General features: G+C 38.6%; 1 long non-coding RNA gene across 3 annotated transcripts in view; it reads right to left on the reverse strand.

Annotated features, from left to right (window-relative positions):
* The window catches only part of LOC131406363 (uncharacterized), a 90627-nt gene that overhangs the window by 34611 nt on the left and 32876 nt on the right, over positions 1-23140 (reverse strand). For all 3 annotated transcript variants that reach the window (XR_009220119.1, XR_009220117.1, XR_009220118.1), the window contains 2 exons: positions 23002-23098; positions 6292-6341 (listed from right to left, as the gene is read on the reverse strand). This is a non-coding gene — a long non-coding RNA (uncharacterized LOC131406363). The remainder of the gene's footprint in view (positions 1-6291; positions 6342-23001; positions 23099-23140) is intronic.

Genomic DNA, 23140 nt, shown 5'->3' on the forward strand with positions numbered 1-23140 from the left:
ACCTCAAGTAGTAGCAGCCTCCCAGTCCACAGTGGTACCAGCAGTCTTTACACCTCCATCTGAGAGTATTAACCCTGTATTGCCTGAGATTATGGCAATGGCCTCCCCTGAGGCATTTGCCTCCTATGACTAGACTCAAATCCAATAAGGCCACTAAGGGTGAGGTACGAAGTGTGACCCAAGAGGAGGTGCACTACACTCCAAAAGAGCTACTTGGGTTTTCTAAATTAGACAAGCAGAAATATGGGGACTATGTGTGGGTATGGATATTTAAGGTGTGGGAAAATGGTGGAAGAAACATAACGTTGGATTAGGCTGAATTATTGATATGGATCCACTAAGCAGAGATTCTGCATTTAATGTTGAAGTGTGGGGAGTTAGAAAGGGCTGAAACAGTTAATTGGGTTGGTTGGCTAAAAGATGGATCAAAAGATGGCCCATTGTGAGTGAAATTAAAATGATCAACCTCTATTGGTTTAATGCAGAGGAAGGCATTCAAAAGCTTAGGGAGATTGGAATGTTCGAATGGATTTGTCATTAACGACTTACTCACCTACACGGAGAATGTCCACAAGACAAATCTTTCACTATGCTTTGATAAATTTGTGAGTGGAACCCCACCATTCTCGAAGAACTCCTTGATTGCTCTTCTCTCTAGACCACATCTTATAGTAGGAACTACCATCACTGGATTGGAAAATCTAAAGCAATGGGAGTAATTTGATCCCAGAGTAGCAGGGGCCAAGTGAATTCACTCAACCACCATGTTACCATGCATAGACTTTAGAGTCAAGACAGCAATCAGAATAGTCTGACTCACACAGACCTCTGGGGTTGGCTAATTAACCACGGTGTTCCTAGAAGTAAAAAAGATGAAGCCTACTAAATTCTTACTTGATCTGTATAAGCTAAAAATTTTTAGGTCAAATAATCAAAAATCTATCTCGAATCACAGAAATAGACAGCCTCAGCCCCTCAATTAATTCCCATACCTGAGCCAGTTTACAGAGCAAGGACTGTTTGAATGAAGGGGTGACCAGATCCTCTTGATGAAGGACCCTGATACACTATGAAAATTTTATACTTTTTTACTTTGCTCCCAAAGGTACTACTGCCTTTTACTAGGGTAACTATATATTGGGGGAAAATATCAGACAATTCTGGGACTACTGGACACTGGCTCTGAACTGACATGGTTTCCAGGAGATCAAAACGTCACTGTGGCCCTTTAGTCAGAGTGAAGACTTTTGGAAGTCATGTGATTAATGGAGTTTTAGCTTAGGTCCATATCACAGTAGATCCAGTGTGTTCCAGGAACCATGCTATGATTATTTCCCTAATTCTAGAATGCATAATTGGAATAGATATATTTAGCAGGTGACATAATCCTCACATTGGTTCCCTGACCTGAGGAGTGGGGACTACTATGGTGGGAAAGGACAATTGGAATCCATTAGAACTGTCTATACCTAGAAATACATTAGATCAAAGGCAATACCACATTCCTAGAGGGGTTGCAGAGATTTATGCTAACCTCAAGGATTTAAAGGATGCAGGAGCACTGATTTCCACCAATCCCTATTCAACTCTTCTATTTGTCCTATGTAGAAGACAGATGGGTCTTTGAGAAAGAGAGTGGGTTATCACAAGCTTAGCCAAGTGATGACTCCAATTGCAGCTGCCAGACCAGACGTGGTTTCATTGCCTGAGCAAATTGACACATCCCCTGGTACCTGGTGTGCAGCTACTGATCTGGCTAATGACTTTTTCGCTGTAGCTATCAATAAGATACACCAAACATGTTTCCCTTCAGCTGGTAAGGCCAGCAATACATCTTCACTTGTAGGATATGTCCTACAAGAAAGGCATATCAACTCTCCAGCCCAATATCACAATTTAATTTGCAACGATCCTGATATTTTTTCCTTCCAAAATATAACACGTTGGCTATTACACTGGTGGTATTATACTGATAGCACCCAGTGAGCATAAATAGTAACTACTCTGGACTTTTTTGTAAATTTGCGTGGTAGATGATGGGAAATAAGTCTGACTAAAATTCAGGGAAATTTTACCTAAGAGAAATTTTTAGAAATTCAGTTTTGTGTGGCATTTACGGATGCTTCTTTCAGGGTGAAGATTAAGTTGTTGCATCTGGCCCCTCCTACAACCAAGAAAGAGGCATATCACCTGGTGGACCTCTTTGGATTTTGGAGGCAACATATTCCTTGTTGGGTTGTGTTACTCCATTCTATTTATCTAGCGACTTGAAGAGTTGCTAGTTTCAAGTGGGGCCTAGAACAAGGGAAGGCTCTTCAATCGGTCCAGGCTGCTGTGTAAACTGCTCTGCCACTTGAGCCATATATTCTAGCAGTTCAAATGGTTCTTGAAGTTTCACTGACAGATAGGGATGCTATTTGGAGCCTTTGGCAGCCCCTAGAGGTGAATGCCAGTGAGGGGTTTAGGACTTTGCAGCAAGGTACTCTGTCATCTTCAGATAACTACCTTACTTTTGAGACCAATTCTTGGCCTGCTACTGGTCTGTAGCAGAGACTGATTGCTTGACAATGGGCTACGATGTTGCCATGAAACCAGAGCTGCTGATCATGAACTGGGTGTTATCTGACCTACCAAGTTTTGTTGTTGGGTGTTCACAGCAACACTGCAACAACAAATGGAAGTGGTATATATGTGATCAGGCTAGGGCAGACAATGAAGGCACAGGTAATCCACATGATGAAGTGTCACAAATGATTGTAGTTCTTACTCTTGCTACACTGCTTTCTCTCTCCTAGCATACACCTATGGCCTCATGGGCAGCTCCCAATGATCAGTTGACAGAGGAAGAAAATACACAGGCCTGGTTTACAGATGGCTCTGCAGAAAATGCTGTTATCACCCAAAAGTGAAGAGCTGCAGTACTATAGCCCCTCTCTGAAGGATAGCGGGAAAAGGAAAGTCTCCTAGTGGGCAGAACTTTATGCAGTGCACATGGTTCTTCAATTTGCTTGAAAGGAGAAATGGCCATATGTGTAAGAATATACCATTACATGGGCAATGGCCAATGCTTTGCCTTGATGGTCAGGGATTTGACAGGTATATGATTAGTAAATTGCTGACAATAAAATTTGGGGAAGAGGTATGTCAATACACCTCTCTCAGTGGGCAAAAGAATATGAAGGTTTTGTTTCCAACGTAAATGCTCACTATGGTTGACCTCAGGAGAGGAGGATTTCAATCAAGTGGATAAGATGTCACTTTCTATGCATCCCAGTCAGTCTCTTTCTCCATCCACACTTGTCATTGCCCAATGGGCTATTGAACAATGTGGCCACAGTGGGGTGATGGAGATAATGCATGAGCTGAGCAACATGGACTTACACTCAACAAGGTTGAGAGCCCAATATGCCTGTAGGGGACAGAAATATTAAATCCCTGCTATGGCACCATTCCTTGGGGTGCTCAGCCAGCTACATGGTGGCAAGTTCATTTCATTGGTCTTCTTCTATCAAGGAAGAGGCAGCATTTGTCCTTACTGAAAGAGACATTTACTCTTGGTATGAATTTGCTTTGTCTGCATGCAATGCTACTGCCAAAACTACCATTCATGGACTTAAAGAAAGCCTCATACACTATCGTAGTATTCCGCAACACATTGCGTCTAACCAAAGAACTTACTTCACAGCAAAAGAAGTATAGCAACGGTCCCATGCTCATGGAATTTACTGGTTTCATCATGTAACCCACAATCCTGATGCAGCTGGTTTGATAAAATGGTAAAAGGGCATTTTGACAACTCAGTTACAGTTCCTGCTAGGTGGTAATATTTGTAGTGCTGTGGCAAGGTTCTTAAGGAGGCTGTATATGATCTGAATTAGCTTCCAATATATGGTGCTGTTTCTCTGATAGCCAATATACATAGGTCCAGGAATCAAGGTTTGGAAATAGGAGCAGCTCACTATTACCCCTAATGACCTACTGGCAACATTTTTGCTTCCTGTTCCTATTTTATGCCCTGCTGACCTAGAGATCTTAGTTCCAAAGGAGAGAATGCTTCTACCATCAGACAAAACAATGATTCCCATGAATAGAGTGTTAAGACTTTCATCTGGAACTTTGGATTTCTCTTGCCTCTGAATCAATAGGCAAAAGGAGCAGTTACTGTGCTGAGCGAGGTCACTAATTCTAATTATTGTCAGAGGAAAACCATAGCTGGCTATAGGAAAAGGCATCTAGGAATGGCCTCAGGAAAACCACAAATTGGCCATAACTGGGCTCAATCCCAAATAGTTTTTGCAAGTGGGAATTTATATTCCAAGAACCTGGTGGTGCTCACTGGGTAGAACATTACTAATAAAAAAGAAGAATAAGTGGTCTTCCTAACTCAACAGATGTACAGAATTGTTGCTGAAGACAGACTAGGCTGATCAGACATTACCTGGTGAAAGGTGGAGTATGAGAAATGTGATTAGATATCAGGGGTGATCAGAAATGGAGGATAACAGACTCTTGCTAAACTCACTTAGCAGGGTTCATGCTAAGGGTTTTACAAGAAAGTACACCATGGGACCTCAGAGAAGATTCAGGTGTCTGAATAAAGTTTGGTCAACAAATGAATCTTTATCAGTCCCCTTCTTGTTCAAGGAAAAAAGAGATATTTTTCTTTTCTTTGGATAATATAAGTCTATTTCTTGTTCATTCACCCTTTATTCATTAAGGACCACCTGCATCATCTATTAAGACTTGGTTGTAGTGGACATTTGCTGGATAGTGCTAGCTGTCAGGCATTTAATGAGGGAAAGTTTCTATGAAAATTAAAGAAAAGTAAAGATTAATAGTTAAAAACCCATTCTCTGGTTTCAGAAGGCAACCAGTCAAGAACATTTGTTTATGTTTGGCTCAAAGCATCACAGATTGTGGAGTGAGGGCAGCAGCGGCAATCCAATGGATTTCCTTGTTTGCAGTTTAAATGTCTGTGGTGATGGCATTAAGTGTTCTGGTAAACTTTCTTAGTGGTTCATACAGCAACAAGGCACAAAGTTTGCCCATTCCTGACTTGTTGTGTTGATTTCCTTGATGTTTATACCAAGTTATCCAGCATCAATTTGCAGAACTTCAGGAAAAGGGCAGTTTTAGTTCTCAATGATTCCAAGTGAGATGGGAGAAAAATTGCAAATGTTAATTTGGAGAGTTCTAGCCAGATATGGGAGGAAACTAAAAGAAGTAAAGATTTGTCAAGACTGGTAAATCATGCAAGAAAAAACCCACAAAGATACATTACAGTTTTCCATTGAACATAATTTTCTCTTTACAGTCACCACTTGTTCTATCAGAAAGAATCAAAGTCAGACTAATTTGTTTGCAAAATAAGTCCAATCTCATTAAAGTTGTTCTGATTATTTGTGTGCCTGCAGCAAGTTTAGTAATTGGCCGCATATGTTTCTTGAGTTTGCTTTGCTGGAACTTCGCATAGGGATTTTACTGGACTTTTCAAAGCCTCTCAAAGCTAGAAACCCAGGCTAAGAAGTTGCCACAAGGGGTCGGCCCCGTGGCTTAGCAGTTAAGTGCGCATGCTCTGCTACTGGCAGCCTGGGTTCGGATCCTGGGTGCGCACCGACGCACCGCTTCTCCAGCCACGCTGAGGCCACATCCCACATACAGCAACTAGAAGGATGTGCAACTATGACATACAACTATCTACTGGGGTTTTGGGGAAAAAAGCAGGAGGATTGGCAATAGATGTTAGCTCAGAGCTGGTCTTCCTCAGCAAAAAAAGAGGAGGATTAGCATGGATGTTAGCTCAGGGCTGATCTTCCTTTCACACACAAAAGAGAAGTTGCCACCAGATTTTACCTGCATTACCTATAAATTTGGGTGAATTCCTCTCTTCTTTATATCTCCATAATATCCTGAGGTTCCTGGGCCTGCCAGGAAGTAACCTTTCTTACAGACTTGTAAGGTGGGGAACACCACACCAGGCATAGGCCAGATTTTTCAAGGGCTTTATAGGCATTGGCTCCTTAAACTCAAACTTAGTTCCTTAAAGCTGTGTGGTCATATCAGATTCCATGTACATAATTTCTTGAATATAACATTCCAATCAAAGTCTTCATAATATAACCAATGATTCCAGTTGTGTCTTGATAAAGGAGAACAGATTATTACTTTGAACTTATACAAATAACTATATTGCCATCAGTATAAGAATACTCACTAAGAGTTTTCAAATTCTGGAGGAATCAGGTAGGGAGAAAAATTAATTATGTCTTTGTCCACAAAGGTATACTTTACCAAATTGGTGGAAGTTACACCTGGCTTCAGAGAAAAGGTGTTCCTTCAATCTAGAAAAGAAAACATTACAGTAAACCAAAGTTTCAAGCAAAAATTTATAAAAATTATAACAAGTATTAGAAAAGATGTGGAGAAAAGGGAACCCTCATGCACTGCAGGTGGGAATGTAAACTGGTACAACCACTATGGAAAACAGTATGGAGAAGCCTCAAAAATTAAGAATAGAAATACTATGATGCAGCTATACACTTCTGGGTATTTATCCAAAGGACACAAAAACACTAACTTGAAAATATATATGCGCCCTTATGCTCATTGCAGCATTATTCACAATAGCCAAGACATGGAAACAACCTAAGTGCCCATCAGTGGATAAATGGATAAAGAAGATATGGTATATACATACAATGCAATACTACTCAGCCATTAAAAAGATGAAATCTTGCCATTTGTGACAACTGGGATGAACCTTGAGGCTTTTACGCTAAGCAAAGTAAGTCAGACAGAGAAAGCCAAATACCATGTGATTTCACTCATATGTGGAAGATGAAACACACACACATGCACAAACAAGCAAATAAAACAAGAATAATAAACACATAGAAACAGAATAGATTGGTGGTTACCAAAGAGGAAGGGGGAGGGGGAAGGTGAAAAAGTATAATTGTCCTCATCAGTTCATTCAGCCACATGGAATTAATTGTTGTGATTTATCTGATGTTAGCAGTTAGTAACTCTCAGCTTCAGCCCTTCTGGAAATTCTTATTCTGTCCATTGGCATGGATTCAAATTTATTCAAATTATGCCATCATAGACCACCATGGTCTGTAGCTGATTATGAACATTTTCAGACAAAATCAAAGCAAAACAATAAATATATGTGAATGACAAATGAATTAAAATTGCTGTGGTTATCTTCAAATGACGGCTCATTAAATAAGAAAAATTAGTTATTTCTGTGGTTGCAATACTGTAACATGATAACCATCCAACTAGGGTATTGATAGATCTTTAAGAACTTTATACAATTTCTGGAATATCTGTATTGGTAACATATGTCCATGAACATATAACATAAGAAGGTTTATCATCACTTCTTATTTGACAATGCTTCTCAAGTAATTTAACAAACCAAATAAATCTCATTAATCCAGCAGCTCTCTTTTGGAAGGTGAGAGACAAATCCTTTGAGACAATCCAGGGGCCCTCTGGAAAATCTCAAAGTTAGCTTTAGGTCAAAAAGACTCCAATTAAATATTGATTTTGAGGAGTCATCCAAAATGTCAAAAGATTTGAACATTTGACTAAATAAGATCACAGGTAACTATAAAACCATACTTAGTTATCCATTTAACCAAGGTGACAATTAAAATATTTCAAAAGCAAACATAGAAAGTTATATAGTGATAAAAATGTAGCTCTTTTAATATTGAGAAAACTCTGTTTTCTTAAGTATTCGAGGAATTGATAGAGGAGTGATGTCAGAATCATGACAGAGTGAGCTGTTCCCTTTTTCTCTTCCCGATTAAGTTACAACTAAAGAGACATCAATAACTGACAGAAGATTCCCAGACAGCACAACAGGATGCCTGAGAGATCCACTCAGCTATACATCTGAAGGTGGGTGGGCTGGATCCCCAGAAAGCAGTGGAAGTAAGTGAGTGCACCCCTTCCCCTCGCTGGCAGCAGCAAGCCAGGTCATGGAGCCTCACACAGTGGTCAGGAGCAACTGTAAGAGGAGGCAGGGGCAGCCCAGCATAGTAGCCCAGAGTGGTAGCCTGGCCTGCAGGAGCACCGACGATGTCATGGCAGCCTCACCCCTGGGAACACTCCCTGAGTGGCAGTGGCTCAGACCCCAGGAAGGAGCCCTGCCCACCAAGCACAGCAGTGGGCATGATTGTAAGAGGAGGTGGGGGCAGCCCAGCATGTGCACAAACACCTTTGGAGGAGTAGCCTGGCCTGCGGAAGCACCCACAATGCTTCAGCAACCTCACCTGTGGGAATGCTCCCCACGAAGTGGAAGCAGCGTAGTCCCTGTGAAGGAGACCCACTCACCAAGTGGAGCAGCTCAGCCAAACCACAAACAAACACAGGGCTGGCCCAAGCCAGCACAACCTGCCTGGTGAGCACAGAGGCCATGCTCCTCCAAGAGCGACCTGCTGAGTACCTGTGGCCAGCCCGTGAAAATGCAGGGCAGCTGTACCTGCATAACCTCCAGCAGACAGAGTGGGATCAGTAACACAGCTCCTGCTTCCCCCCAAGGTGGTAGGTGGAATCTGTGACCTATTACCACAAATGCACTGGCAAAGGATCAGTTCATAAAACACCATGAAAAACTACACTAACACTTCAGAGCAGAAGCAAAATGACAAGTCCCCAGAAACCAATCCTGAAGTCACAGAAATTTATAATCTAAATGACAGAGGATTTAAAATAGTGGTCATAAAGAAACTCAGTGAGTTACAAGAAAACTCAGAAAGACAGTTCAATGAGCTCGGTAATAAAACTAATGAGCAGAAGGAATACTTCACCAAAGAGATGGGAGTCCTTAAAAAATATACAGAAATTTGGGATATGAAGAAGACAATGAGATAAAAAATAATCTAGAAACCATAAAAAATAGAGCTGAAGTAATGGAGGACAAAATTAGTGAATTCAAGGACATGAATCTAGAAATGCTTCAGATGGAGGAGGAGAGAGAACTAAGAGTTTTAAAAAATGAAGAAAATCTTCAAGAAATATCAGACTCAATTTGGAAAAGCAACATAAGAATTATAGGTATTCCAGAGGAAGAAGGGAGGGAGAAAGGAGCAGAGAGCTTGTTTAAAGAAATAATAGCTGAGAACTTCCCAAACCTGGGGAAGGATCTGGACTTGCAAGTACATGAAGCCAACAGAACTTCTAACTACATTAATGCAAAAAGACCTTCTCCAAAGCGTATAATAATAAAACTGGCAAAAGTTGATGACAAAGAAAAAATATTAAGGACAGCACAGCAGGAGAAAATAACCCACAAAGGAACCTCTATCAGGCTTTCAGTGGATTTCTCAGCAGAAATCTTACACAATAGGAGAGAATGGAATGATATATACAAAATACGAAAGGACAAAAACTTTCAGCCAAGAATACTCCATCAAGTGAAATTATCCTTCAGATATGATAGAGAAATGAAAGGTTTCCCAGATAAACAAAAGCTAAGGGAGTTCATTACCACTAAGCCTCCCTTATGAGAAGAGTTGAAAGGAGCCCTCCTATTTGAAACTAAGAAGCAGAGGTTTATAAAACCTTGATCAAGGAGATAAATAGATAGACTCAGAAAGTTGCAGTCTGTATCAGAATAAGTTAGTAAAAATTTAATTATAAGATAAAAAATAAAGAGAACAAAAGTGTCAAAAATAACTATAAACACATCAATTTAATACAAAGTCACAACACATAAAAGAACAATTTGTGACAACAATAACTCACAAGGGGAAGAGGAAAGTGATGGAACCCGCTTAGGCTAATAGAGATAAAAGACTATCAGAAAATGGACTATCTCATCTATGAGATCTTTTATACAAACCTCATGGTAACCACACACACACAAAAATCAGAGCAGAGCCACAAATCATACATACAGAGAAAACTGAGAAAATGATTACAGGAAACCACCAAACTGAAATGGCAGTCAGAAATACACAGGAAGAGAAAGAATGGAAATATAGAACAATCAGAAAACAAGAGATAAAATGGCAGTATTAAGCCATCATGTATCAATAATCACTCTCAATGTAAGTGGATTTAATTCTCCAATCAAAAGACACAGAATGGCTGGATGGATTAAAAAACAAGTCTCAACAATATGTTACCTCTGGGAAACATATCTCAGATCTAAAGATAAACATAGGATCAGAGTGAAGGGATGGAAGATGATACTCCAAGCAAATGGCAAGAAAAGAAAGCAGGTGTTGCCATACTTACATCAGACAAAGCAGACTTCAAGATAAACAAGGCAATGAGAGACAAAGAGGGGCAGTATATCATGATGAAAGGAACATTTCACCAAGATGACATAATACTTATGAATATATATGCATCTAACACAGGAGCACCAAAGTATATAAGGCACCTATTAACAATCTGAAAGGGAGAAATGGAGAGCAACACAGTAATACTGGGGACCTCAACACCGCACTTACATCAATAGATAGATCATCCAGACAGAGAGTCAACAAGAAAATAGTGGACTTAAATGAAACACTAGACCAGATGGACTTAATAGATGTATATAGAACATTCCACCCAAAAACAGCAGAATACACATTCTTCTCAAGTGCACATGGACCATTCTCAAAGATAGACTACATGTTGTGAAATAAGGTGAGCCTCAATAAATTTAAGAAGACTGGAGTCATATCAAGCATCTTTTCTGACCACAATGCTATGAAACTAGAGATCAACTGCAAAAAAAAGCTAGGAAAGTCACAAATATGTGGACACTAAACAACATGCTACTGAACAACCATTGGATAAATTAAAAAATCGAAGAGGAAATAAAAAAGTGCCTGGAGACAAATGAAAATGAAAATACAACATACCAACTCTTATGGGATGCAGCAAAAGTATTACTAAGTGGGAAATTTGTAGCAATACAGTCCCACCTCAACAAAAAAGGAAAATATCAAATAAATGATCTTAAACTAAACCTAACAGAACTGGAAAAAGAAGAACAAACAAAGCCCAAAGTCAGCAGAAGGAGAGACATAATAAAAACGAGAGCAGAAATAAATGAAATAGAGACTAAAAAACAGTAGAAAGGATGAATGAAACTAAGAGCTGGTTCTTTGAGAAGATAAACAAAATTGACAAACCCTTACCCAGACTCACTAAGAAAAATAGAGAGAAGGCTCAAAAAATTAAATTAAAAATGAAAGAGGAGAAATTACAATGGATACCACAGAAGTACAAAGGATTATAAGTGAATACTCTGAAGAACTATATGCCAACAAATTGGACAATCTAGAAGAAATGGATAAATTCTTAGATTCAAATAACCTCCAAAAACTAAATGAAGAAGAAATAGATAATCTGTATAGACCAATCACAAGTAAAGAGATTGAAACGTTAATCAAAAACCTCCCGCCAAATAAAAGTCCAGGACCAGATGGTTTCTCTGGAAAAGTCTACCAAACATTCGAAGAAGATTTAATACCTATCCTTCTCAAACTATTCCAGAAAATTGAAGAGGGTGCAACACCTCCTAACTCATTCTATGAGGCCAACATTACCCTGATACCAAAACCAGACAAGGACAAAAAAGGAAGGAAAATTACAGGCCAATATCGCTGATGAATATACATGCAAAAATCCTCAACAAAATAGTGGCACATTGAATACATCAATACACTAAAAGGATCATACACTATGATAAAGTGGGATTTATACCAGGGATGCAGGGATGGTTCAACATATGCAAATCAATCAATTTTGATACATCACATTTAAAAAATGAGGAATAAAATCACATGATCATCTCAATACGTTCAGAGAAAGCATTTGACAAGATCCAACATGCATTTATAATAAAAACTCTCAAAAAAATTGGCATAGAAGGAAAGTACCTCAACATAATAAAGGACATATATAACAAACCCACAGCCAACACCATACTTAGTGAAAAACTGAAAGTCATTGCTCTGAAAACAGGAACAAGACAAGGGTGCCCACTCTCACCACTTCTATTCAACATAGTACTAGAGGTTTTGGCCAGAGAAATTAGGCAAGAAAAAGAAATAAAAGGTATCTAAATTGGAAAGACAGAAGTGAAATTCTTCCTATTTGAGTATGACAATGTTCTATTATAGAAAATCCTAAGGATTCCATCAGAAAACTATTAGAAATAATGAACAACTACTGCAAAGTAGCAGGGTACAATATCAACTTACAAAAATCAGTTGCATTTCTATACACTAAATATGAACGAGCAGAAAGAGAGGTCAAGAATGCAATCAGGGGATCTCGAGTCAAGATGGCGGTGTAAGCAGACTCGGAACTCACCTCCTCCCGTGGACACAGCCAATTTACACCTACTGGTGGAAAAATTACCCCTGAGACAGAACTGAAAACTGGATAAGAAGAACTCTGGCAACAACGGGCAATCCTAACTGAGGTGGAAGAGGCAGAGACTCCCTTCTGGAGAGGAAAAACGCTGCCCTCACAAGCCACCAGCTTCACAGCCGCCGGGAGCAGCCCACAGGTATGCAGCCCTCGCTGGAGGTGCAGGGCCCTGAGCCGGGGAGTGCCCCCGCAGTGGGCATTTTGTGGACCCAGCACAATCGAGACCAGTGGCATAATATCTGACTTTGCCTGCTACTAAAACATTGGGGAGCACCCCCAGAAAACCCAGTTAACAAAGAAACTAAAACCGGCTCTTAAAGTGCCTGCGCGCAAACTCACCCATTTCAGAAAGCATCCTAAAATCACCAGAAAGAAAGGTGCACAGTGCTTTGGTGAAAAGAGACTCACCTGATAGGCCCTGAGTGCATCTGGGTGAGGGGTGAGACCTCTCCAGGGATTGGGACATTGGCGGCGGCCATTGTTTTGGCCTGGTGTGGGCATGCTGACACAGACACCATTGGAGTTCTCCCTGGTGCCTGCTAGCCCAGGGTCTGCCCCACCCACTAGAGAACCGATTTAATCCAGCTCAGCCAGGAAAGGCAGCCCACCCTAGAGACTGGCCCCACCCAACAATAAGCACTCAGGCAACTTGCGGGCCTGCATAGATTGGTGACTGGATTCTCTGCAGCCTGGCCATTGAGCCAACTTTAGTGGGGCAGGGCGTGCACAAGGAGCTGGTGGAGAGTGTGGGGCGGTGGCGGAGTGTGTGGGTCTCCCGCCATGGAGAGACTGGGTCTGCTTGGGGAGGTCAGGGCGCGGACACGGGTCAGGACTGTGTTGACTGTCTGTGTGGACCTGTGGGCGGCAGGGCTTGTCAGCTGCAGAAGACTTGTGCTTCTCAAAGACCCACATAGGGGGTTTGCCCCACCTTCCAAAGCCTGAAACAATTAGGTGCTCCTGTGCCTGAGGCCAGCCCCACCCAGCTGCAATCCTCAGAGAGCTGACAAGAGACCTAATAGGCTAGAGCCTTACAGCAATTGTAAGGCCCCGAGCCTAACAACCTGCCACGCTGGGGGCCTACTCACTTAAAAGAAATACTGCAACACAAATGTGGTATTAGAACTTGCAGCCAACTGTGCTGGGGCTCCCCACACCTGATAAAGAAACTGAAGGGCCAACAACAACTACAAGCAGCTGAGCATTACAACAGCTGGTCAGGAGCATAATTCGGCCTCCCTGGGTGCCTACAGGGATAGCAAACAGGCCACAACAGAAGGACACATGTAGCCCACATACGGGTCACCCCTGGAACATTGAGAACTGAGGGAAGCACACTGGAAGCCTCCTAAGGCATCACTTACGTAAAGTCAGCAATCCAAGAGCAGGAGACGTAGCTGACCTACCTAATACGTAGACACAACACAAGGAAAGTTGCAAAATGAGAAGGCAAAAGAATACATTCCAAGTAAGGGAACAGGACAAAACCCCAGAAAAGGAACTAAGTGAAACAGAAATGAGCAACCTACCTGACAGAGAGATCAAACTAAGAGTGTTAAGGATTCTCACTGATCTGGGGAGAAGAATAGATGAACTCAGTGAGAATGTCAACAAAGAATTGGAAGATATAAAAAAGAACCAATCAGAAATGAAGAATACAATACTGGAAATGAAAAATTCATTAGTGGGACTCAAAAGCAGAGTAGAGGATACAGAAGAATGGATCTGTCAGCTGGACGAAAGACTAGAAGAAATTACACAAGGTGAACAGGTAAAAGAGAAAAGAATTAGAAAGAGTGAGGACAATCTAAGGGACCTTTGGGACAACATCAAGTGCACTAACATCTGTGTTATAGGTGTCCTGGAAGGAGTAGAGCGAGACAAAGGGGCAGAGAATCTATTTCAAGAAATAATAGATGAAAACTTCCCTAACCTAAGGAAGGAAACAGACATCCAGGTACAGGAACCACAGAGAGCCCCAAACAACAAAAACCCAAAGAGGCCCACACCAAGACACATCATAATCAAAATGTCCAGAATTGAAGATAAAGAGAGAATCCTAAAAGCCGCAAGAGAATGTCAAGTTACATACAAAGGAAACCCCATAAGGCTATCAGCTGACTTCTCAGCAGAAACCTCACAGGCTAGAAGAGAATGGCACGATATATTTAAAGTGATAAAAGGAAAAAACTTACAGCTAAGAATACTCTACCCAGCAAGGTTATCGTTGAAAATGGAAGGAGAGATCAAAATTTTCCCAGACAAGCAAAAATTAAAGGAGTTTGTCACCAAGAAACCAGTGCTACAAGAAATGTTAAAGGGACTGATTTAAGGGGAAAAGAGAAGACCACAAATAGGAAAAATTATCTATTTCCATGATAAGAACATAATGGATACAAATGCACAAAAAAGAGGTTCGATATGATATCAAAAACATAACAGGAGGGAGGAGGGGAGTTAAAGTGTATAGCTTGCAGACAGAGGTCAAACTAAAGTGACCATCAATTCTGTATAGAAGAAGAAAGGAACAGAGAAGGACTACTAAAACACTGAGAAAAAGCAAAAAGTTAAAAAATGGCAGTAAGCACATACTTATCAATAGCTACTTTAAACATCAATGGACTAAATGCTCCAATTAAAAGGCATAGGGTGGCTGAATGGATAAAAAAACAAGACCCATATATATGCTGCATACAAGAGACACACTTCAGACCTAAAGACACTCACAAACTGAAAATAAAGGGATGGAAAAAGATACTCCACGCAAATGGCAAGGAAAAGAAAGCTGGGGTAGCAGTACTCATATCAGACAAAATAGACTTTAAAACAAAAACTGTAAAAAGAGACAAAGAAGGGCATTACATAATGATCAAGGCAACAATCCAACAAGAGGATATAACACTTGTAAATATCTACCCACCCAATGTAGGTGCACCTAAATATATAAACCAATTATTAAAAGACATAAAAACAGAAATAGACAGTAACACAATAATAGTAGGGGACATTAACACTCCACTTAACCAACAGATAGATCATCCAAACAGAAAATCAATAAGGAAACATTGGCCTTAAATGACACACTAGAACAGATGTACCTAGTAGATATATACAGAGCATTCCATCCAAAAACCAAGGAATACACGTTCTTTTCAAATGCACATGGAATATTCTCCAGGATTGATCACATATTAGGCTACAAAACAAGTCTCCATAAATTTAAGAATATTGAAATAATACCAAGCATCTTTTCTAACCACAACGGTATGAAACTAGAAATCAACTATAGGAAGAAAATCAGAAAAGCCACAAATACGTGGAGATTAAACAAAATGCTACTGAACAACGACTGGATTAACGAAGAAATCAAAGAAGAAATCAATAAACCTGGGGACAAATGAAAATGAAAATACGACATGCCAGAATTTATGGGATACAGCAAAAGTGTTTCTGAGAGGGAAGTTTATAGCAATACAGGCCTATCTCCACAAACAAGAAAAATCTCAAATAAACAATTTAACAATGCACCTAAAGGAACTGGAAAAAGAAGAACAAACCAAGCCCAAAATCAGTAGAAGAAGGGAAATCATAAAAATCAGAGCAGAAAAAAATGAAATAGAGACCAAAGAAAACAATAGAAAAATTAATAAAACCCATAGCTGGTTCTTTGAAAAGATCAACAAAATTGACAAACCTTTCGCTAGACTCACCAAGAAAAAAAGTGAGAAGGCACAAATAAGCAAAATCAGAAATGAAAGAGGAGAGGGTACAACAGACACCTCAGAAATACAAAAGATTATAAGAGAATACCATGGAAAGCTATATGCCAACAAATTCGACAATCTGGAAGAAATGGATAAATTCTTAGAATCATACAACCTTCCACAATTGGGTCAAGAAGTAGAGAATTTGAATAGACCAATCACCAGTAAGGAGATTGAAACAGTAATCACAAACCTCCTCAAAAATAAAAGTCCAGGACCAGACGGCTTCCCTGGTGGATTCTACCAAACATTCAAAGAAGACTTAATACCTATCCTTCCCAAACTCTTCCAAAAAATTGAGGAGGGGGGCAAGCTCCCTAACTCATTCTATGAAGCTGACATTACCCTGATACCAAAACCAGACAAGGACAACACAAAAAAAGAAAATTACAGGCCAATATCACTGATGAACATCGAAGCAAAAATCCTCAACAAAATACTAGCAAATCGCATACAACAATACGTTAAACAGATTATACACCATGATCAAGTGGAATTTATTCCAGGTATGCAGGGATGGTTTAACATTCGCAAATCCATCAATGTGATACACCACATTAATAAAATGAGGAATAAAAATCACATGATCATCTCAATAGATGCAGAGAAAGCATTTGACAAGATACAGCATCCATTTATGATAAAAACTCTGAATAAAATGGGTATAGAAGGAAAGTACCTTAACATAATAAAGACCATATATGAGAAACCTACAGCTAATATCATCCTCAATGGTGAAAAACTGAAAGCTATCCCTCTAAGAACAGGAAGCAGACAAGGATGCCCACTGTCATCACTCCTATTTACCATAGTACTGGAAGTCCTAGCCAGAGCAATCAGGCAAGAGAAAGAAATAAAAGGGATCCAAATTGGAAAGGAAGAAGTGAAACTGTCACTATTTGCAGATGACATGATTTTATATACAGAAAACCCTAAAGAATCCACCAGAAAATTTTTAGAAGTAATAAACGAATATGGTAAATTTGCAGGATACAAAATCAACATACAAAAATCAGTTGCATTTTTGTACACTAACAATGACGTAGCAGAAAGAGAAATTAAGAATACCATTCCATTTACAATGGCAGCAAAAAGAATAAAATACCTAGGAATAAACTTAACCAACGAGATGAAAGAGCTGTACACCGAAAACTATAAAACATTTCTGAAAGAAATTGCAGAAGACACAAACAAATGGAAAGATATTCCGTGTACTTGGATTGGAAGAATTAACATAGGTAAGATGTCCATACTTCCTAAAGCCATCTATATATTCAATGCAATCTCTATCAAAGTCCCAACAACATTTTTCACAGAAATAGAACAAAGAATCCTAAAATTTATATGGAACAACAAAAGACCCCGAATAGCTAAAGGAATCCTGAGAAAAAAGAACAAAGCTGGAGGTATCACACTCCCTGATTTCAAAATATACTACAAAGCTATAGTAACCAAAACAGCATGGTACTGGCACAAAAACAGACACACAGATCAATGGAATAGAATCGAAAGCCCAGAAATAAACCCACACATCTATGCACAGCTAATCTTTGACAAAGGAGCCGAGAACATACAATGGGAAAAAGAAAGTCTCTTCAACAAATGGTGTTGAGAAAACTGGATAGCCACATGCAAAAAAACGAAAGTAGACCCTTACGGTACGCCATACACAAAAATTAACTCCAAATGGATTAAAGACTTGAATGTAAGACCTGAAACTGTGAAACTACTAGAAGAAAACATAGGCAGTATACTCTTCGACATCAGTCTTAGCAACATGTTTTTAAACACCATGTCCGACCGGGCAAGAGAAACAATAAAAAAATAAACAAATGGGACTACATCAAACTAAAAACCTTCTGCACAGCAAAGGAAACCATCAACAAAACAAAAAGACAAGCTAACAATTGGGAGAAGATATTTGCAAACCATACATCTGATAAGGGCTTAATCTCCAAAACATATAAAGAACTCATGCATCTCAACAACAAAAAAACTACCAACCCAATTAAAAAATGGGCAAAAGACCTGAACAGACATTTCTCCAAAGAAGATATACAGATGGCCAACAGGCACATCAAAAGATGTTCAAAATCACTATCAGGGAAATGCAAATCAAAACTACAATGAGATATCACCTCACGCCTGTCAGAATGGCTATAATTAATAAGACAGGAAACAACATGTGTTGGAGAGGATGTAGAGAGAAGGGAACCCTCATACACTGCTGGTGGGAGTGCAAACTGGTGCAACCACTATGGAAAACAGTATGGAGAGTCCTCAAAAAATCAAGGATAGAACTACCATATGATCGAGCTATTCCACTGTTGGGTATTTATCCAAAGAACTTGAAAACACCAATTTGTAAAGGTACATGCACCCCTGTGTTCATTGCAGCGTTATTCACAATAGCCAAGACTTGGAAGCAACCTAAGTGCCCATCAAGGGACGAATGGATAAAGAAGCTGTGGTATATATACACAATGGAATACTACTCAGCCATAAGAAACGATGAAATCCAGCCATTTGTGACAACATGAATGGACATTGAGGGTATAATGCAAAGTGAAATAAGTCAGAGGGAGAAGGTCAAATACCGTATGATTTCCTTCATTAAGTAGTAGATAATAACAACAATAAACAAACACATAGGGACAGAGATTGGATTGGTGGTTACCCGAGGGCAAGGCGGGAGGGAGGAGTGTGAAAGGGATAATTCGGTACATGTGTGTGGTGATGGGTTGTAATTAGTATTTTGGTGGTGAACATGATGTAATCTATGCAGAAATAGAAGTATAATGATGTACACCTGAAATTTTTACAGTGTTATAAACCAAAGTTACTGCAATAAACAAAAAATTAAAAAAAAAAAGAATGCAATCAGATTTACAATTGCAACTAAAAGAATAAAATATCTAGGAATAAATTTAACCAAGGAGCTGAAAGACCTATACAGTGAACAGTACAACACATTAATGAAAGAAATCGAAGAGATATAAAGAAATGGAAAGATATTCATGCTCACAGATTGGAAGAATAAACATAGTTAAAATGTCCATATTACCTACAGCAATCTACAGATTCAATGCAATCCCAATCAGAATCCAAAATTTATGTGGAACAACAAATTTATATGGAACTACAAATTTATATGGAACTACTAAATTGTTGTTGTTTATACGGACAACATATAAACTAAATTTGTTTTGATATATGGAAGAATAAAATTTATATGTAACAACAAAAGATCCAGAATAGCCAAAGCAATTCTGAGAAAAAACAACAAAGCTGGAGGAATCAATCCCTGATTTCAAAATATACTACAAAGCTATAGTAATCAAAACAGCATGGTACTGGCACAAAAACAGACACACAGATCAATGGAACAGAACTGAAAGCCCAGAAATAAAACCACAAACATACGAACAGCTAATCTTCAATAAAGGAGCCATGAACATACAATGGAGAAAGGAAAGTCTCTTCAATAAATGGTGTTTGGAAAACTGGACAAACACATGTGAAAGACTGAAAGTAGGCCATTATCGTATGCCATACACAAAAATTAACTCAAAATGGATTAAAGACTTGAAGGTAAGACATGAAACCAGAAAACTCCTAGAAGATAATATAGGTGGTACACTCTTTGCCAGTCTTAGCACGGATAGTCTTAGCACTATCTTTTTGAATACTATGTCTATTCAGACCAGAGAAACAAGAGAAAAAATAAACAAATGGGAGCACATCAGACTAAAGAACTTCTGCAAGGCAAAGGTGATGGATAAAAATTAGACTATTTTGCATAGTTTGATGGGTTTTTTGGGGGTGTTTTGGGTGATGCAGTCTATACAGAAACTAATACATAGTAATGTACACCTGAATTTACACAATGTTATAATCCAATATGACCTCAATAAAATAATTGAAAAAAAAAGAATTGATAAAGACAACATGAAACTGAGGGAATTATTTCAAGATATAAAATCTGGGTTTGCCAGGCAGAATATCTAAAAGGTAAAGAAAAACACTTTTTCAACTTCTTATTAGAGCAAACCTATAAGCTAAGAATTTTGTTTGTGCAGGCTAGAGAGAGAATCAAATTCTGATTTTGCATTAGTGTACTATTACTTCTAAGGCTAGTTAAAAAAGAACACATAAATCAATCCATCCAGTCTTAGCCACCTTTGACCGCACAAGATGAAATTCCTTTTCCAGGACGTCTTTTACATAAACCTTATACACTATTTTTGTTAATATACATTCAGTTTTTGTCTTGCTGTTTTCATCTTTCTTATTCTTGAACACCAGACATTGCTTTTTAGGTCAAAATTACTCACTGTTTCCCTTAACAAAAGTACATCCTTCCTTCTTTCCTTATCAAAAACACATCTAGGGGCTGGCCTGGTGGCCTAGTGATTAAGTTCGCTTGCTTGCTTCGGTGGCCCAGGGTTCACAGGTTTGGATCCCAGGTGCAGATCTATGCACTGCTTATCAAGCCATGCTGTGGCGGGGTCCCACATACAAAATAGAGGAATATTGGCATAGATGTTAGCAACAATCTTCCTCAAGCAAAAAGAGGAAGATTGGCAACAGATGTTAGCTAAGGGCCAATCTTCCTCACCCAAAACACCCCCAAAAAACCCATCAAACTTTCCTTGCATGAAGAGGTTTTTATTTTTTCTTTGCCCTTCTTAGACCTAGTAGCTTCATTTACATATACGATGAGAAATTTTCACCATCAGTCACCTTTATTTTACAGAGAAAACTAGGAAGTAAGCAATTGTTAACTGTTAGTGACATAATATCATTCTGTAGCAAATTTGTAAACACATCATTTTATAATTTTCTAGAGGCCTATGCCTCTTTCATGGTACAATTTCTCATGTTTATTAACTGACACAAATATATTGACTTGTCTATATTACATAAAACAAGATGCCCAAGTACCTAAACTTATGTTCAGCATTAATGTTTCCATATTTTATCTTATTTGGGAATGATGTAGATAATCGATGAATATCCATTTTTTAATTTAATTTTGTATCACTTTAAGGTTTTAAATTACCAAAAAGTTTTCTGAAGTTATTTTTATGTGGTCATATATAAAACATAGTTATTATAAAATATATTATAAATCATATAAACATATTGAAGACATAGTGAACTGCTAATTTATACATCTTTATCCCACTTACATCTATTTAATTCATCTGTGCTTAAGAACTATGTTTGAATTCATCACGAAAATTTATTGAGCTGAACAAACAAATCTAGCCACAATATTGTTATTTTACTTGTTGCCAATTAGGCAAGTATCAAAAAAGCCTCAGAAGCAATGAACCTAATGAGTTACAGATGGTTCTTTCTTAAAAATTTACTGCCATTTTTGACATGCATCAAGTAATTCATTTTTATTGTACATATTGTTCTTAGGTTGGATCTATAGTTTTATAAACTTAAACATCTAATAGAGATGAGCTTGTTTGACTACTGAACCTAGGTAAAAAATAATTGTATGTCTACATTATATTTAACACTGACAACTTTGAAGACATGCCTGTTTTTATTTCACCAACAAGTTTTAAATCTAGTTTTATTTATGAAAGATTATCCCAGGTCATGGGAATTTTTTAAAAATTGGATCTATTTCTATATTTCTCAAAGCTCTAGGAATAATTAATTTATAGAAGGGCTCATTTATATCTAAGCCAATTTGTATGGAACTCCTATAAGGGATTTTATAAATTAATTTGATAACATTATTCAGGTATAGAAAAATGTCACAATTACATAACATACATGCATGCACACATACATACATAATATCATAAATATACAAAAAGATGCAAATACAGAAGCCATGAGTCAGTAAAACATAGTGTTACAATTTTATTGGTTTATTTCCACTTTATAATTTTATCTTAAGTGTTCTGGAAAATGGAACACATTAAGACTACTTATTTACCAATATTTATGGAAGAGACTGTTAAGATTTTCTTTGGTCATGATATGTTATCTGATGGTGACTGTGGAATAAATTTAAGGCTAGTGACTTAAGAGACATCTAGCACCTGTTAGGATGTCTCTAAACCACATGTGAGTGGACAAAACATCCAGTTCTGTTTCCAAATGGTTTTTTGTTCTCTTTTCAGCCCCAAATGGTTGATCTTGATGGAAGGCAGGGAACCTAAAGTGTAAGTAATCGTAGAGAGTTGAGGGGCTAAAGTGGGGAGCAAAAAGTCTGGCAGGGCAGAGAGAAGAGTGGAGGAGGTAGGTATATGAAAGGGGATATATGAAAGGATTCAAAGGAACTGGAGGGAAGATGCAAAGCAATAAAAAGAGGAAGCAGGAGCAGCTGTGATTTTAAGGAAAAGAAGTGTAAGGAGCTAGTTTGGAAAGATTTTAAGTCTTCTAAAGAGGCCATTCAAGTTACAAATTATCCTTCGTAAAATCATGCAAACAAGAAAGGAAGCAAACAGAATTTTTGGAGCACATTTCTATCAGAGGTTCAAGAAGGAGATTTTCAGTCCTTTGAGAAGCTCCCATGATCTTCATTAATAGTACCTTTATACTTAGGAACAGAGAACCTTGGGATTCTAACTCAGCTTCTGTTGGCCTGGAACTCTAACCCAGCTTATTATACACAGGTGCTTGCTTTGAACTCAAACTCAATTAGTGCTTTCCTAGGATGCTAACCCAGCTTCTTAAAACAGGGAAACCTAGCACTCTAACCCATCCTCTCTTTGTGTGGGTCTCTAAGCCAGTGTCAAGAGTATAATCAAAATCTTAAGAATCAAAATCTGCCCCTACAAGAGACATTTGTCTGGGGCAATTATTTAGAAGTCATACTCACCAATGGATCCCTTATTCATCGGGAGTGAATATAGCCTTTAAAGATGCACACTAGAGTTGTGGTTGTGAGGTCCTGGGCTCCAATAATGAATCTGCTCCTATAAAAGTCACAACATTATAATAGTTAAAGAAAAAGCAGA

This window comes from Diceros bicornis, chromosome 5, assembly GCF_020826845.1.
Source record: "Diceros bicornis minor isolate mBicDic1 chromosome 5, mDicBic1.mat.cur, whole genome shotgun sequence".
Lineage (NCBI taxonomy): Eukaryota > Metazoa > Chordata > Mammalia > Perissodactyla > Rhinocerotidae > Diceros > Diceros bicornis.